The sequence below is a fragment of the Aythya ferina genome (assembly GCF_964211825.1).
Source record: "Aythya ferina genome assembly, chromosome: 9".
Lineage (NCBI taxonomy): Eukaryota > Metazoa > Chordata > Aves > Anseriformes > Anatidae > Aythya > Aythya ferina.
Genome location: NC_140305.1, coordinates 25,862,824 through 25,879,408, shown reverse-complemented (window position 1 = coordinate 25,879,408; position 16,585 = coordinate 25,862,824). Strand labels below are relative to the sequence as shown.

The window sequence follows — 16,585 nt, the reverse complement described above, 5'->3', positions numbered from 1 at the left end:
GCCAATCCTTGACGTCAATCTCAAAAATTGCATTGTCACAGAAGAGGTAACAGGCTGACTACCAGCAAGCAAGTATTGACAGAAGTGTTGTAACATACTGCATGTTCCCCCTGCCCTGCTGATTAATTCTTCAAGATACCAATGGAATAAAATAAATATCCTGCCACAGGATAAGGGATGAAGCAAAACCATCCCATTCATTTTCCAAGCTGTAAGCTGAACTTCTGTGGGAGAAAACCCCTAAGATAAATTTATTTCTGTTATGGCAAAGGGCTGATACAGGTGCATTCAGTGCTGAGGATGCAGGTGAGTAGGTGTTCTTCATTTGATACACTTGAGTTGTGACTCTTCAACCGTCTTAAGGGTGGGCTCTTTGCTCTGGCCAGAAAAGACTGTTTCTGGCCAGACTGTTTTGAAGAAAAACTTCCCAATTAAAGGCATGGGAAATCTACAGGTGTGCTGGGCCCAGATCTTGTTGCAGTTAATGGTAATGTTTCTAGTGACTTCAAATGAGTTTGGATGCAGACTAGAGAAATTGTGTTGAGGAATACAGTCAGGTTATTTGAGCAGCATCAGTAGGTATGGCAATATGCAACCTGATTACCTGGCAGCTTTTGATTTAGTTCACGCATATTTGGACAAAATTTAGCTCAAAGAAATGAAAAGATTTTCTTTGGCTTTTGAAGAAAGACCTTGCAAGCTTGCAAGGAGAATTAAGAGAAGATGAAAGAGGTACCGTAATGGGTGTTGAGTTGGAGATGAACTGTGGGGCAGATTCTCCCTAATTAGTTTAAAGACTGTGTACTACTCCCTATTTATTAAGTTTCTATGAGAAATCTATGGCTATATCTGGGGACCTAGAAAACTTTAGGGATGCTTTGACTCCACCTGACCCTTTCCCCCACCTTATTGTTGTTGCTTTTGTAGGTCAAATGGGCAGTTTTGGTGTATCTGGGAGAACTGCTGAGCTTAAGAGTAAAAGGAAATATGCATGGAATTAAACACCGTAACAACTTTCTCAAAAGGGCTGCTTCCCAGCACTTCCTTAAGAACTTAATGTTTTGAGTTGCCAACTCCCTTCTGGAATTTTGTTCAATAGGCAAATCCCCCTGCAGACAGTGAATTTTTCAGACCTTTCTAAAAGTTATTCCTAGGCATGTTCTTCCAGACATGTCTGATCACCAAACCATGTGTTCTGTTTTATTGATTCATGTGTAGAAATGCATGGCTAGTTATAGCTGGGATTTGCATCACTAAAAATGTTTATTTCCTCTGCTTCCTGCAAGCCAATAGAGACTCATTCTAAATGTTCTTCCAGCCAGTAGAAACTGTGATTATGCATGCTTGTGCTTGAAAAAGGTTACGGTAATATAAGTCATGAAAACCAACTAGTTTTATTTGAGGAACCTAAGAAAGACTGTCAAAATAATTTGGTATTTTGTGTGAACTTTGTATGCAATAACCCCATAAAGGGCTAATTACCCTATTACCCTCAATTTTTTTTAAAAACTTGTATATTCTTGCATTGTACACCCCAGTCTCTTTGGTGTGTGTGTGTGCCCGCGTGCTCATCACATTCATTGAGGCAAATTGTTCATCTTGGTGTTTTTAAATTGATCCTATTGTCGCTGCTAAGATAATGCCTAAAGAATAGGACCTTGTCACAGGATAATGGTCCTCCTGCCAGATACATACTGAGGCAAAGCTGGGACATTTATCAGAAATACACATCAAGGTGAAGCAGACACATTTATTTCCAAAGCGGGAGGCTTTTATCCTGTCAAAACCTACCATACTTTTTTTTTTTCTTCTCTTTTTACCTGCATCTAAGCCAAATGACTAATGGCCTGGGTTCTGATGTTTTCTTTGTCTGTCATGTTAATGGGGTTGTTGCAGGTCTTTGGTATGTATGCTAAGTTGTGCTCTGGTTGGGTCAAGAGAGAGGAATTCTGTTATAGAAGTGGATGACGCAATGAGTTCATTCATGTTTCTTGGATCTTCGAGAGAGTAGTTGTTTGACTTGCCTATGATGTCAAGACATAATTCTCATGAACTTGGCCAACTTAATAAGGAAAATGAGGAACTGTGGTCCTACGCATCCATGCCTACGTTCAAGAAAGTTCAACATAGTGGCAGTAGGGTCACGTACTGTATGCTTGTAGCCTCTCTAAATAGCTCAAAAGAGGTCATCAGGCCTTGGTTAACTCACACCATTTTTGTGTTAGTTACGTAGGCAGATGTCTCCTGTGAGAGATATGAGAAAAAATCTGAGAATTATTAATCATTCTGAATGGAAAGTTCTTTGGTCTGAAAAATTCTCTCTCCAGTTAAATAAGCGTAACAGAATAAGTACTCCTTATGCTCTTATCATGCCTAGCTGCTAGGGGGAAATCCAGCTTCTGATACATTCCTGACTGTCTGGGCATGCAAAAAAGACAGAATTAAACAAAATAATCATCAGATGGCATAGGATGATGCAATTTCAAAACTTAATGCACCCATCCATTCAATAGGTCATAAATGTTGGTCACCCAAAGTTGTAAAGCTTCACCAGAATCTTGGCAGCTAAAAAATGCCTGCTTAGGAAACAAGAAGATCTGAAGATGTCTGCTAAATTTTTCACCTGTCAAGTCAAAACTAAAAGCTTTTTATTCATGTACCTCATTGTTTGTGGATTTGGGCATTTAATCCCCTGGTCTAGGAGTCAGGATTTCCCAAAGCTAAGCACCAATGCATTATTCATTAGGCAATGTCAAATCCTTACAAACTTACTATTTATTCAAAGCATTTTCATCTTCCTTTTTAATATAAAGTGCAGTGAGAATGACTAATACTTCTCCTCATCTCCATGAGGTGATGGTATTCATTCATCTGCTTGGGGAAGTTTTGGCTTCCTTGAACTGTGTATATATTGCACAGAGTATGTAGACATTGTACGTAGGTCTGTCCTAAACTTTTCCTGAATTAGATTTTCTAATCTCATTGGTTCAGAGCTATGGACATTGCTACTTCAACCTAAACAGCTTCCCCCCCCCCTCCCCCTTTAGCAATAGCAAGAGCTGGGCTTTCAAAATGAGGTGGGCAAATTGCCAGCTGCATTTGCAAATGTGTATGACCATGTCTGGCAGCAAATGATTCCTTTCAAGTGCTGGCATGCATTTCAGGTTCAATCTTCTGTTGGATATGTACCTACTCATCACTCAGTCCACTTCAGAAATAGGTTGGCTGGTATTTTCTTTTCTATTAGGATTTCAGTTGTACTTCTGCTGAATGCTAGCTGCTCTGCATTCAGAAAAATAGGGTAAGATTATCAATCCTGTCCAATGTGTTTTGGGCAAAGAGGGTGGGTAATCTCCTTGTGTGTGTGTGTGAATTTTCTGTTCATTTGTTTCTAGAATACTGTACCAGCCTGTAAGTCAGCCTGACCCAAAGGTGCCTCACACTGTCAGAAACAGCCAATAATTTTGTCAACACATAATAATATTTGAAATCTTTTACTTTTAGCACTAACGGTTAAAGATAAAGCATGTTACCTAGTACCCAACAGCTCTGAAAATAAATCTCCTTGAGGATTTACTCTATTCCCATTTATCTGTACATAATGAAACAATGAATTTTGACTTTGATTTACAGGTTGCCTAGTCTTACAAATCCTGCCAGGAAGATGAGCAATTCTAAATCTTTTCTGCACTGATGCTGCTACAGCAGTGTTCTTCCTTGTGTGCAAAGGTGTACTCAGTCTTCTAATCTCTAAGTACAGTGGGCCAAATCGGATGAAACTCATGATTACAGTGTATTTTGTTTAATTTGCGTTTTTTAAATTTTGCTTTCAGAAAGAAAATTCTTATCTACTGCCCCACTTAGGAAATACTGTCTAATACCTGTCAAACACTGCAGCTGGGGTCCCTGCCACAAAAACACACATCTATCCACGTGGAAAAAAATATGAATCCAAAGTTAGGTCTGGAAGAGAGTCCTGAATGAGGGTGGTGGTCTCTCCGATGTACCTGAAGTATTCCTTCCCTTAACTGGGGGAGAAAATAATGCCTGAGTCCAGCTGAAACTGCTGCTGCTGTGCTTCTCCAGATCCCCTCTCCCTCCCACCAGAGACTGACATCTCTCAAGGGTCCATCCATGGAGTGAGGCAGCCGGTGGTGGTGGCACAGAGCTCGGTGCTCTGCTGGGCTCAGCCACCCCAAGCCTCTCTCATGGCATCGCTGCAAAGCCTGACACAGGTCCAGGGGTGGATCTGCCTTCAGGAGCTGACATCTGCAGCACGGGCAGGAGCCCATCAATATTTCACGTGGAGGTTGCTTGCAGTGGTTGAGTCATTGACCTGGATGACCTGGCACCTCCCGAGCTCCCTCCACATCCCAACAAATCCTCTTGTGCTACGGAGCAAGCAGTGTCCTGAGGCTGCCTGTAGTCCCAGGCCCTCTGGACCTCTCCCTTTCCCACAAAAAGGAGCAGATTGCAACTTGTGTGGAAATGGCAAGGCTGCACTTCTCTGGGTGAGGCTGGGAAGGAAAAATAGAAGATTTTTAATAACTGAATATTGATTGCTCCCTTCTTGGAGCTGTGTGCGCTGCAGCATTACAGCACATGACCTCTCCTTTGTCTTTTTCGAATGAAATAAGCCTGCACTGGCTAGAGAAATAGATCATACTTTCTCATTAATGAAATATTAATTGCATGTTTATATTTTGGTGTGGCCTAAAGTGAATATTAAAGTGCACATAAATAAAACATTGCCAACTTTAATATAAGATGGGGTTTTCTCACGCTTGTCTTAAATGAGCTCATTACACCGGAGAAGGTAATAAATATTTGATATCATAGCATGTTAATGAGGTGCTTGCTTGTGAATTCAAAGTGTTTAGCATAGTTTTCTCTCCCCTTCAAACATGTTATATAGTGCAAACATTTTGAATTATTTAATCAGGGAGATCTTTAAGCACTCTGGCGCTGTGTTTAAAAACCTAAACCCACAAAACCACAAAAGTAATTAATGGTTGCAGCTTCCAAAACGGACCATAATTTCTTAAATCATGTTGTTTGTTTATAATTTGGAGTTACTACAGAGGGCTTTCCTGCCATAAAGGAGGAGCCAGCTCTCGCTGTAGGCAGCACACTGTGCTAGTGGTACTCACCCAGTGCGTGCACAAGGCATAAATTGCAAGGTGCGTGGAAGCTTTGTCTTACTGGAATTTTAGCCACTGGTTTTGGCCATCAAGGTTGTTTAAACACACGAACAGGTAGTATGCATGGATATGATGCTTCACAGCTGTAGCCATATCTCTTGCTGGTCAACTGTACATCCTTGTGGAAATGTTGCAGATGTTGGCCCTTTGGAGTAAAGGGGAGTGGAGTTTGTGAAGTCCATCCTGGTGGTTCTCTCTCACTGGAAGTTCTTCTCTCTGTATAAGACATATGTCATTATAAGCTGTGATAGACTGGGGAGGGGACATGGCTGTGGCTGAGCCAGCAGCCAAACCCTTCTGCTCTTGGTCTTGTGTCCTGGTTGCTGCTTTGCTGAACCATCCATACACCTGAGATAACATCCTTGTGGCTTCCTGTGCTTAAAAGACAGCTTTCTGCTCTTCTGTTCACAGGAGCAAATTCCCCAAAAAGAGGCAGGCAGGTCTGATTGAAAAAATGATATAAGACAGTTACAGATAACTAAGTGATAGAAGTGTGAGTAGAAATGTTTCTCTCATCTTCAAACCTTTCCGGAATATAATTTCATCTGTAATTTGTGTAGCTCTAGGCTTTCAGGAAGGTGAAAGCTCATACGATTTTTAGAAACCTTCCTTTCTTTGACTTCTCTGCTTTTCAATTCCCTTTCATAACTCAACCATTAGCAGAGGTACATATTGTTTTTAAGGCAGCAAGTTCTACAGTTTTAGATGGAAAGAGACTTTTATGAAAAGTTAGCATGGGTGCTAATAGGGACACATCTCTGAGTGCTTGATTCTGCAACATTTTGAAATATTTCTACCTTTTGCTGACATAAAGGGAATATCCAGATCAGACCCAGATGCAGAAACTTCATTTCTTTAAAAAATGTGCTCTGTGGTATAACCACATCAAGGTTCAATTCCTTTCATAATGAAAGATATTTTCCTCAATTCCTGTTTCAAAACCTCTTAGAATATCTATTCTGAGTTCATTGTTTTTCTCCTACATGTCTCTGTTTTGTTGATGAAGGAGGATGATCCATATTATTCTAGGTATATGTAGGCTGTTTTGCACAAAGCACCACAGGGCTCAAGTGGTTCAATAGAGATAGACAGTATTAAACATCAGTTTTCTATTTTGGAAAACTTAGCCACTTACTTTCCATGAAAGTTAAAATGCTAATTTTGCATTTAGCTAAGTGCTAAATTTAAATATTAAATTCAAAGACATTGATTTATTATTATTATTTTTTTTAAAGAACAAACCTACCTCAAGTGCTAGGAAGAGCAATCCACAGTTGGAAACTAAGATGCTGGCTCTGATTTGGGGCACTGCAATTTCTATACAGCACTGAAAATTGCTGAAAATCTGTGCATGAATCTGCCTGGGAAAAGTGCAGGGCAGCTGACGACAGAGCATATGTATGCTCCTGACCTCGTCTTGCAATGCTTATGATCTTGGGAGGTAGGAATGACAGAAAATCATTCAGTAGGTCCTCATTAGGTAGTGCATAGGCAGTAGCGACAAAGAACCAGAGAGCAGAAGAGAATGTCTGTGCAGAGAGGCTTTGCCCTGTGCAGCCACCTCTCATTTTCCTGTTCTTTGAGCTTTGCTCTGCGAGGAGACCCAAGGAGCCTGATGGTGTGGTTTCTGGAGTTGGGTGATCATTTAGCCAGTCTATTCTGATTTTAGGGAAACATAGGTTATTTTTTGTCCACTTGTAAACCCGGATAGTAAAAATAGCATGACCTAATGGACACAAGTGTTGGATAATTAAAGCACATCTGCTTGACCTTGTGCTCTGGAGGGGTGCAGGGCTCTGCTGAGTGTCAAAGTGAGTAGATGAATGCTACTGCTTCAGGAATCCTTCATGGTTCATCCCAGGAAACGAAGGCATTTGCTTGTAAAAATTTAAGTGCATTAGACTTTGTCTGGAATGTTTATCAGAACAAACAAACAAACAAAAAAACCCAAATAATATTCCAGTGATAGATGGTTTAATTATAAGTAGGTAGCAAACACTTTTTAAAAGATATAATTTCAAGCAGTTTCTATACTTTAGTGCTCCTGTAAGGCAAATAGTATTTATTCTGGAAACAAGAATTGGAGAACTAATTGGGCCTACGTTTAATTTAGTGATGATACAATTTAGCTATAATTAAATTGGAACAAAAAAAAATCTAGATAACAAAATTTAGTCAATTTAGGTACCAACTTGATTTTGTTCCTCCATAATTAATTTACTTTTCAAATTGTTACTTCAAAATATCGCCATGCCTAGGTAAACAAAATGCAGTCAAAAGCCTGTAACTTCCAGAATGTTACTTAAATAGTTTGGGAGTGAGAACGTGGTAGGACAACCCTTAAAGTAAGGTCATTTGACATGAGTGCTACCTAATTGCATCTTGATTTCTGGATCATTGACTTCACATTAGTTGAGTCTGCCTAATTGTGACAGAAATTGACCCATTTCAATTTACGTGTTTTGGATGTACTCCTCAAAGGATTGAGAGAATCCAGGCTTTCTGTGTTGCTGGATTTTTGTAAGTCTAATTTTTGGTTTCTTAGCCCATGAAGATTGATAATGCATTTGGAAACACTAAAGTAAGTTTCAAAATAATTTGATAAATCATTCATATTTTTGAAAATAAAATTTTAAAGCTTACATAGAGTAGCAGCATTCATGTTTCTTTCTTTACTGGGGCTAGAAGGATGTACATCCATACCATATATCTTCATTCAGTAATGAGGAATTACGTTTATTAAGTTCTGAAATTTATTTTCAGGAGCAGCAAATGATTCTCTGCATGCATCTGGACAATTTGACTATATCAATATTGATCCATGCTTTGCAGTTGTTGTTAATCCCTCTGGGAAATGGATTCTTTCAGTGATATTAGTTGAGCAGATGTTGGTTGTTGATTTTGCAGTTTTATTTTCGGTACTTTCATTTTTCTCAGAAGAAGGAGAAACTTCCTTAATCCTATGCAGAGATAGAAATATAAATGACAGCTAAAAATACGCTGAATTTTCTGTCCTTCTGCAGCTCTCAGAATACACACTGCATTGAGAAGGGAGGATAAGCATGACTGCATGTATCTCTTTGAAGTACTTTATCAGCATTCTTAAAAAATATCAAAGAGGAGACTCACGCCATGTAAAAATAGTTATGATTACATCCTCTTTGGCTGGATCTGATACAGTTCTCAGGCAGTACATCTGTGAGATGACTACCTGAATATTCAGGGGAAAAAGACATGGTTTTCAGGGACAACACTGCCTCTTGCATTTCTGAAGCCATTTTTCATTTCCAACACTGCTTTTTATTTTTGTTATCATTTTGTTTCAAGGGTCATGGATTTATCCTCAGCTTGTAGGCTGTATCACAAGTTTAAAATCTAGTTTTAAACATTGAATTTCTACAGGTTTTCATTTAACAAAGCTTTTGTAATTCATTTTGCATTGGTTGTAAACGCTTGGCATTTCAGATTTTTGGAGCAATAAGGCACATAGCACAGGCTTTCTCTTCAATAAAATATTCAGTACTGTCTTCCTTCCTCTGCCTTATTCACTGTTACCTTTCTGCATGAATTTGTTGCTTCTGGATGAGGTTTGGATAGAAGTTCTCCCATCCTGTGACTGCTGAATTCAGGGGGAGCTTGTCCTCTGTCATATGGACATCAAGCAGCCCTGGGGCGGTCACTGTCACCTTTAAGAGATTTTAAAGAGAATTGTGGTCTCCTAAAAGGTGACATTTTTATCACAGTTCTGCACAATTTTTCAACAGCAATTTTTCATGGAAGAGACATTTTAGCTGGATCAGATTGAAGAAAGGAGGGGGATTTCTTCCCAGGATCCTTGGGAGGAGCTGCCACAAGCTCCTTGCTGTGGATCGTCCCTCTGGAGTACCCCTTTGGTCCATAGAGCTCTTTGTGTTTTCACAGGACCTCCTTTTCATAGAATCCATCAAGTAGCTAATATTTGTATAACGTTATGAAATTGCTATCAAAACTGCTATGCTTTTTAATCATTCCTTTAAAAGAAATCTGAATACCTCAGTATTTATTGTTATTTGGTACTTTTGGACGCTAGCAGTGCTGTTATTGTGCAGATTTCAATCCTGTTTTCTCTATTTCTCAATGTATATTTTAATATTTGTTTTCCCTTGGAACAAAGTCACTCAGATAAGACAGTAATGAGGAGCAGACTTAAGAGGCAGAACCTTGTGAAATGGAAAAGACCAACTGATCTGTATGTAGTTAGGAGGCATTTGCATCGACTCCATTCTTCATGCTAGCTGACTGGAGTAAGAACTACATCTTTTGGTATTGTTTGTGGCTTGCATTTGTTTGAGAGTTAGGGAAGAGTAGGGTCCTGTGCCATCTGAACAGGTTAATGGTTACTTAATTCTTGACAGAAAGTGATCCTTGCAATCATATTTCAGATCCTTTCTGGCCATCTTTAAATGACTTAATATTTAGTGCAGAAATGTGATTTCAAGAATTTCTGTAAAGAAATCCTCTTCAGTGTCTGTTTTCATTGCTGGGTTATCTCATTTTTTTAATTTACTCTTTTTCATATTTAATTTCCAATTCTCCATCCTTCAAATATCTTTATAAATTGCTACATAACAAGTGCATATTTGCCTCCTGTTCAATGAAAAGTACCAATCAGGCCATGATGACTGTGACATCTCTTACTAAGAGAGAACAAAGAAATCACTCAACTCTAAATAATCAAAGTCTGGCTTGTCAGAGTTGGGGTATGTGGTCTATTAAGCTTTATTGAGGGCACGTTGCGAAAGCAGTGGTGCTTAAATAAGTGTACAGGCCCTTATGCGATTAGTTATGCAAGTGGCACAGTGATCTTGTAGGAATCAAATTTTATTCAAGGAAAGCAGAACTATCTCCAATAAAAGAATAACGTAGCATAAAGTCAAGCAGTGCTTCTTTGCAAGCTGAAAATGCCCTGTTCCTACTGCATTTTGTTTCTGGGATATTTAGCTGGGAGGGATCTCGGGGATCTCACTCGTGTGTGTAAATACTTGATGGGAGGGAGGACTGAGGATGGAGCCAAGCTGTGTTCTTCTCAGTGGTGCCCAGTGAAGAGACAAAAGGGAACAAACACAAACTGTGCTGAGGCTATGTGCTAAAATGCTTCACTGAGATGGTCTCACCTTTTTTCAACCAAGGTTCTTCAGCCAGCACGTGTGGAGATGGCTGGGAAGCAGCTATTTCTGAGACAGATAACTGGAGGGGTGGCCTTCAGACTGTGCTGGTGAATTCAGCCATCTCTGCTTTCTGCAAAGTAAATCTCCTGGCTCTGCAGGCAGAGCTTGTCTTGGGGCTGACTTTGCCTCCCAGCCTGCTGCTCTTATCAATTCTGCCACAGTGGAGGGCAGAAGTGGCCAAGAAGAGAGGGAACATCATATTTTGGTGCTCCCTTCCTCACTTTTTTCGATCTAGTATTTTCTAGAATGGACTTTTGTTTAGCATTTTCTCTGTTACTCAGTTTTTCTCTGTTAAATGCAATTGGGTTTCCTGTCAGAAATTTAAGATGACAATTTATCCAGGGCCAAATGTTTCCTTTGCTCTCTTTTGCTAAAGCTGGGGACTTTCCTGTACTCATGAGAACTTTGGTGCTAGCAGTGTGCTGGGAGGATTCTCTGGTCACGTCAAAATCAGCTGGGCTTTTCAGTTATATAACTCTGACAAAATGGAAGACTATTTTCATTAATAGCAAAATAGCAAAGGATATTTTAACTGTGAGAAACTTGGGCAGCATGCCCTTGCTCCGTGGGGGCTCTGTTTGTCCTTTGCATGGCTCTCAGCTCCCTGCCACCTCACCTGAATGCTCGCTGGGGCTCCAGGCTTTGTGCATCAGGCCAAGTCAAAATGCCAGCTTCAAAATCTGCTGTGAAGTTGAGGGATAGCACCTGAACTGACCAGTGGTCACCAGGGAGAGTCCTCGCCCCCTGAGCAGGGACATGGGTGTGTGGCACATGTCCCTGCTGCCCTTGAGGTGACCAAGGCCACCCCGAGTGGGGGCAGCCCGCAGTGACTGAAAAGGCAGCTGCTGCCATTTTCTGGTGAATAAGCCATAATTCTCAGGCACTTTCTCTCCTGTGAATAGTCATGTTATTTATCTCCATCTGCTATGCTGGTTTTTGTCTTCTCATTTGGCATCTCAGTTTGATTCTTTATTTTACATCCTGGTTCCTGACGTATCTTGTTTATCTGTCAGCCTAAATGGCAAATACCAGCCTCTGACTTACAACTCCTTCTGCTGATGTTCCCTGTCGATCTCAGGTCTCTTTTCCAATTTTCAAGGCTCTCCTGTGGCACTCCCAAGCAACCTGTACACTGTAAATTCTGCATTGTCATTTGCTACTTTGTCATCGTTACTGAACCTTTATTCCACAGAATTTTAATGAGACGTTTTGCATATGAACAGAGATATTTTCCAAAGTGGGATGTGCACCCAAGCTTTTGTTGTTGATGAAATAATGAGCTTTCCCTCTGGCCTTCTCCTGTATATGGGGGATTCCAGTGCTGTGTGGGTAATAGTTTTATCCACTGGATTTCTGCCCACTCTAAAAAGACAAAGGCGTTATCACCTTAAAAGTGAGCAAGTCCTTTTATCTGATGAACTGTCATAACTTATTGCCAAATTTTCTTTGACTGATCACTGATAGCTACTGAAGAATTATTTTGTGGTAGCTTGGAGGCTGAGCTCAACCATTTTGTATAGAGTGAAATCTGAAGACTTTGAATGGGTCATTTTTACAGTTGATTGTAGGACTTTTACTACTCCAGCTTTCATAGATGCATCTTTGAATGGCTTGATTTATGCAAAGAATTGATGCTGTGGTTCTGAAAAGACATTTGCAGAACTTGCATGCTACAGGCAGAGTGTTGAAGATTGAGACTTGTGGCTTACAGAATTATTAACTTGAAGAAAAGTAATTCAATAAAGATAAATCCAAGTATGCATTCAAGTCCTCTGTTCCTGAAACTTGCTCAGATTCACCATTAACTATGCTTGAGGTGCTGTTGACAATTGTTTTAATCTGAAAGATGAGGTATGTAGCCTCACACCCCACCTCATCTTGAATCATTCAGACAATCCCCTGACTGGAGTAAAAGCTGTAGTATCTCGAGGGAAACAGACTCTCTAAGGTAAGAACAGGGAAAACCCATGACTTCCTTGGTGCTGAGCAGTCCTCCTCCAGGGATGCTCATCATCTGTCTTCAGTCAAAATTGACTTGACCATGGAAAATGTAGTCTCACAGACCTATGGAAGCTTCTCCCTGCTGTGAAGCTGCAGGTCAGGAAAGCTCCCAGTGCTCTCTTTAGGTGATATTGTGTCTGTACCCAAAACCAGAAAGTCTACCATCAACTTAAAAGGGGAAAAGGGAAAATGCTTCCTTTAGGGAAGCCCAATTAGGCAGATAAATGACACAGATGACTTCACTAATTTATGTTCTCTGTGATTGTTGTGATGAAACACAACACACATGCTGTTCACTCTGTTCCTTAGAGCTTTGGGTAGTTTACTGTTTGTAGCTGTAAAAACACAATAGGGAATACCTTAACATATGCTGGAGCTAAACTGAATGAAAAATGGCAGCAGCTAATGTGTGAAACATAAAATGCATTTTCTTGAAGTGTTTGTGTAGGAAAAAAAGGCCATTTTGACTTCAAGCTTCTCAAAACCTGTTGGAATTCTCTTCATCGGAGGTACTGCCTCTTAAACACATAAATTTCCAGAGAAATATCTTCTGCTTCATTAAAGTGTCTTCCCACTTGACGCATTTGTCTGCTAGGGTAGGACTAGATAGCAGGGAGACTACTCCACTGACCACAGGGTTCCTCATTTATTTAAAATTTCTCTCATTATTAAAGGAGGAATACGCTCCTCTAATAAAATGTCATCTTGCAAAACGTTTAAGTGTCCACTTACCTCTAGTTACCACTCAGGAAGTCCTCTATGAGGGTGCACTGGATGGGCTGAACACCTGAAGTGGGTTCCTGCTGAGGAGAGCAGCAAAACGGGTGGTGGTACGAGCCCAGATCCATGCGTGCGTCCTGGGCAGGTGCTCCTCAGGAAGTGTTTGGCTGAATACTCCGGTCAAAATGTTACTTAAAATACAATCCCAACTTAGTGTCCAAAAAGTGACTGCGTGTGTGCCAAACTTGAGCTGTATTAACACTGAAATATTTTGGTTGCTGTAAGCAGATTTTGAAAACTATGATAAATATTTGATTAGTATGGGATTTTGATCAGGCAAGAGCTGGAAGCTAAACTGGGATGATTGAAATAGCCTTTCCTTCTGCCAGTAGGGACCTAATTATTAGAAATCTTAGACTGAGTCTTAATCACAGAGAATTTCCAGACTGAAGCATTGTTTTACTGTTTCAAGACATTGGGGTAAGTCTTAGCTTCATTTTGAAATGTTTTCTGAATTAAGTTGTTTGAGGCTTATCCATTTTTATGACTATCCTCTTTCATTTGCATTTAGGCACAGTGGATTTAATGATTAGAAATCTTTTAAAAAATGGTCCCAAGTGTGTTTTTCAAAGATTCATTACCTTAATTTCTTTTGCTCTTGAGATATGATAGCCTTATGTTTGTGCTTTACTTGCTGTTATGATATACTAAGAAGGCTAGAGCTAAATTATATGTCGCTTTGCTTATTTGACATTGACTCAATTGCTTGCATCAGTCAGCAGATGACACTTGTAGGTCATTTTCCCTCATTGGGATTCTTAAGTTACAGAGTAATTTCTTGTTCTTTCAGAGGCTATTCATTTTAATGATTTTTCCCATATATTACAAATCTATAACAGTAGTTTTCAGTAAATGTCTATATAGGTATTAAAAACAATCTGTTTCTAGCATTTGAATATGTATTATAATATTTTGGGGATCATCTGTTCCACGGAAGTTTATAATTTGGTGTATACGAAGTTTCTTGCATCAATAGAATTCTTCAGGTTTCTAAACGGAGATGAAATGTAGAAAGTATTATTAATGGATTTTGGCAGTAGCAGTACTCTACAGCAGTAATCCTTTTGAACAAGTGTCCTCAAAATTTATATTATTATTGCTGTAAAAATGCAGAAATGCACAGCAGGTGGTGTGGGATGGTGGGGTGAGAGCTTGGCCCAGGACAGGGGAAGCTGTGAGCCCCTGCACCTCCAAGCTGTGCCCTGGGTGTCTGAGTGCCATGGCATGATTTGAGCTGGCTTGTACATGTTTCGGGAGCACTCCCCAGGAGGCTGGACTGGCTGAAAACCAGATGGGGTCTGTGGCTGACAGGGAGTTGTCACACCTGTACAGAAGCCCCCTTGCACAGCACCACCCCTCCTTGGGCAGTGCTGCAGCCCCCACCTGACAGCAGACGGGATGCCAAGTCCCTCTGCCACTGCAGGTTTCTTCAGACCTCAGAAACTTAATGCCAGCCGGGTACACCGTTAATGAGAGCAGCACATTTATCTGACAGCTGATGGTGCTGGGAGCAAGGAGAATTGTGTACGAGGCTGGTGCGAATCCCAGGATAGAAGTGGAGGCTGATGGCAGACGGCATCAACAACAAACGCATCGAGAGCAAACAGCTCCAGCAGGGAAGAGCAGTGAGAGCAAACCTCATCAGCAACAAACAGCTCTCATACATTGCAAAACTGCGGTTGTAGCAAAGTTCTCTTCTGCTTCGAGGGCTGGGTGAGGACTCATTTTTATTTTTTCCAGATGTTTACTTCAGAAACCCTTTCTAGCCTGAAAAGGAGAACAGCCTCGCCTATCAAACTTAGATATGGGGCAGTCATTTAAATTTTACTAGAGGGACATTCACTAGAGTGGATGAATTTTCACTTTGAAGCTATAGGGGGAAATGCAAAAGAACACTTGTCAGACACCTGTAGTTCAAAACTACTTACATGTTCTCCCTCTCTGCACTGTTGCTGCATAAGTCATCCTCATTTGCAATTCATCAGCCCCCCTACACTCACGTATGAGCAGTTACCTTCCATTTAGACACCACAGGGGTGCTATCACCAAAAGGGTGAAGTCAGCTAAGAGAATCACTTGAGTTAATGCAGAAATGAGGACAATATATTAATGTAGCAACAGGACATCTAGCTTTTTATATTTAGATCTGGGAGCCTAAAATTATAGGTATAAAGGATGCTTATTGGAACCAGTGCACCTTTGTTAAAGAATAAAAGGAATCTCAAAGGAGTGGAGTTGCATTTGAATAGGGTACAGCACCCAGACTGCAGAGGGATGTTGCTTTTTCAATGAGAGTTGAAGGCACGAAGGTTATAGAGGGCTGGATTTTCTGGATGTTAATACAGGCTTAAAGTAGATTTTTTTTCTCTCCCTTGCGACAGTTGTTCGTGAAAGAAATGTCACAACAGTGCAACAAAAGCACCAGGGTGATCCAGGCAGGTGCTGCTCTCCTCTCCTGCCCTCCCCTCAGCTCTGCACTGTGCAGATGGAGGTTTGCCATTGGAAACGTCCAACTTTTCTCTGGGGAGGGGAATAAGTGGAACCAATTTAGGCCTTTTGGGCTAAATCACTGCATAATTTTTGCCTGTGGAATAGTTTGGGCCCTTTGTCTTTATGCTAGGGCTTGGTGTTTTGTTCTCACAGGACTCTTTAGGGTGCTAGGGCATTAAGAAACACTTGGGCTGAAACTTGTCAAGGGGAAATAATATCTGCAATTGCTCAGCTTCCTGATTAAAGAAGAAAACAACAGTGTCTAAGAGCAATGTTTTCTCAAGCATGATTAGTAATACTTTAATTCAACACAGCAACAAAAAATTGATTTTATTGCTCTCTATTTTATGGATCATGAATTTAACTGAACTAAATAGTCAAAGGACAGGCAAATGATACTTTAGTGAGATGTTGTCCACATTTCCTTCTGCATTTCACTAACATTTTTTGGGCTTGCTTACTCAGCTTTTCACAGAGCTAACTCCAAAGAGCTGTGTATCAGTGAAGAACAGCAAAGCACTCAGCTGCTCTGTTCACCTTACTGCGGTGACCAACATGTCACTCACCTTCTCTGGAAGGCTTTTCTCTTCGGAATGTATTTCAGCAAAACTGACTGCTGGGTAGCTCTGTTAAGCAGAGTTTTCTCTCAACTAAAAATAGTTGTTACTGATATGTTTTTTGAACCACATATCTGTATCCTTATCCATTGGGCTGTGTATTGGACAGATGATATTAGAGACTGTTCTTGTAGGGCAACTACAGCTCTGATACAAATGGGTACAAATAAATTATTCTCTACTTTGATAGATTTTCGTCCCATTGCACCAATGCCGTTGCATCTAAGCCATTACCAACAGGCATTTTTGTAGCCCATTGTTATAGGGTTTTCTGCTGATGGAGAGCCCA

General features: G+C 40.5%; 1 long non-coding RNA gene across 9 annotated transcripts in view; it reads left to right on the top strand.

Annotated features, from left to right (window-relative positions):
• LOC311441673 overlaps nucleotides 1–16,585 on the top strand; it is a 149,127-nt gene that overhangs the window by 85,524 nt on the left and 47,018 nt on the right. The window contains exon 4 of one of the 9 annotated variants that reach the window (XR_014696138.1): nucleotides 3,834–4,768. The exons of the other annotated variants lie outside the window; for them this stretch is intronic. This is a non-coding gene — a long non-coding RNA (uncharacterized lncRNA). Of the gene's footprint in view, nucleotides 1–3,833; nucleotides 4,769–16,585 lie in introns of those variants that run through there. 9 annotated transcript variants of the gene reach the window in all.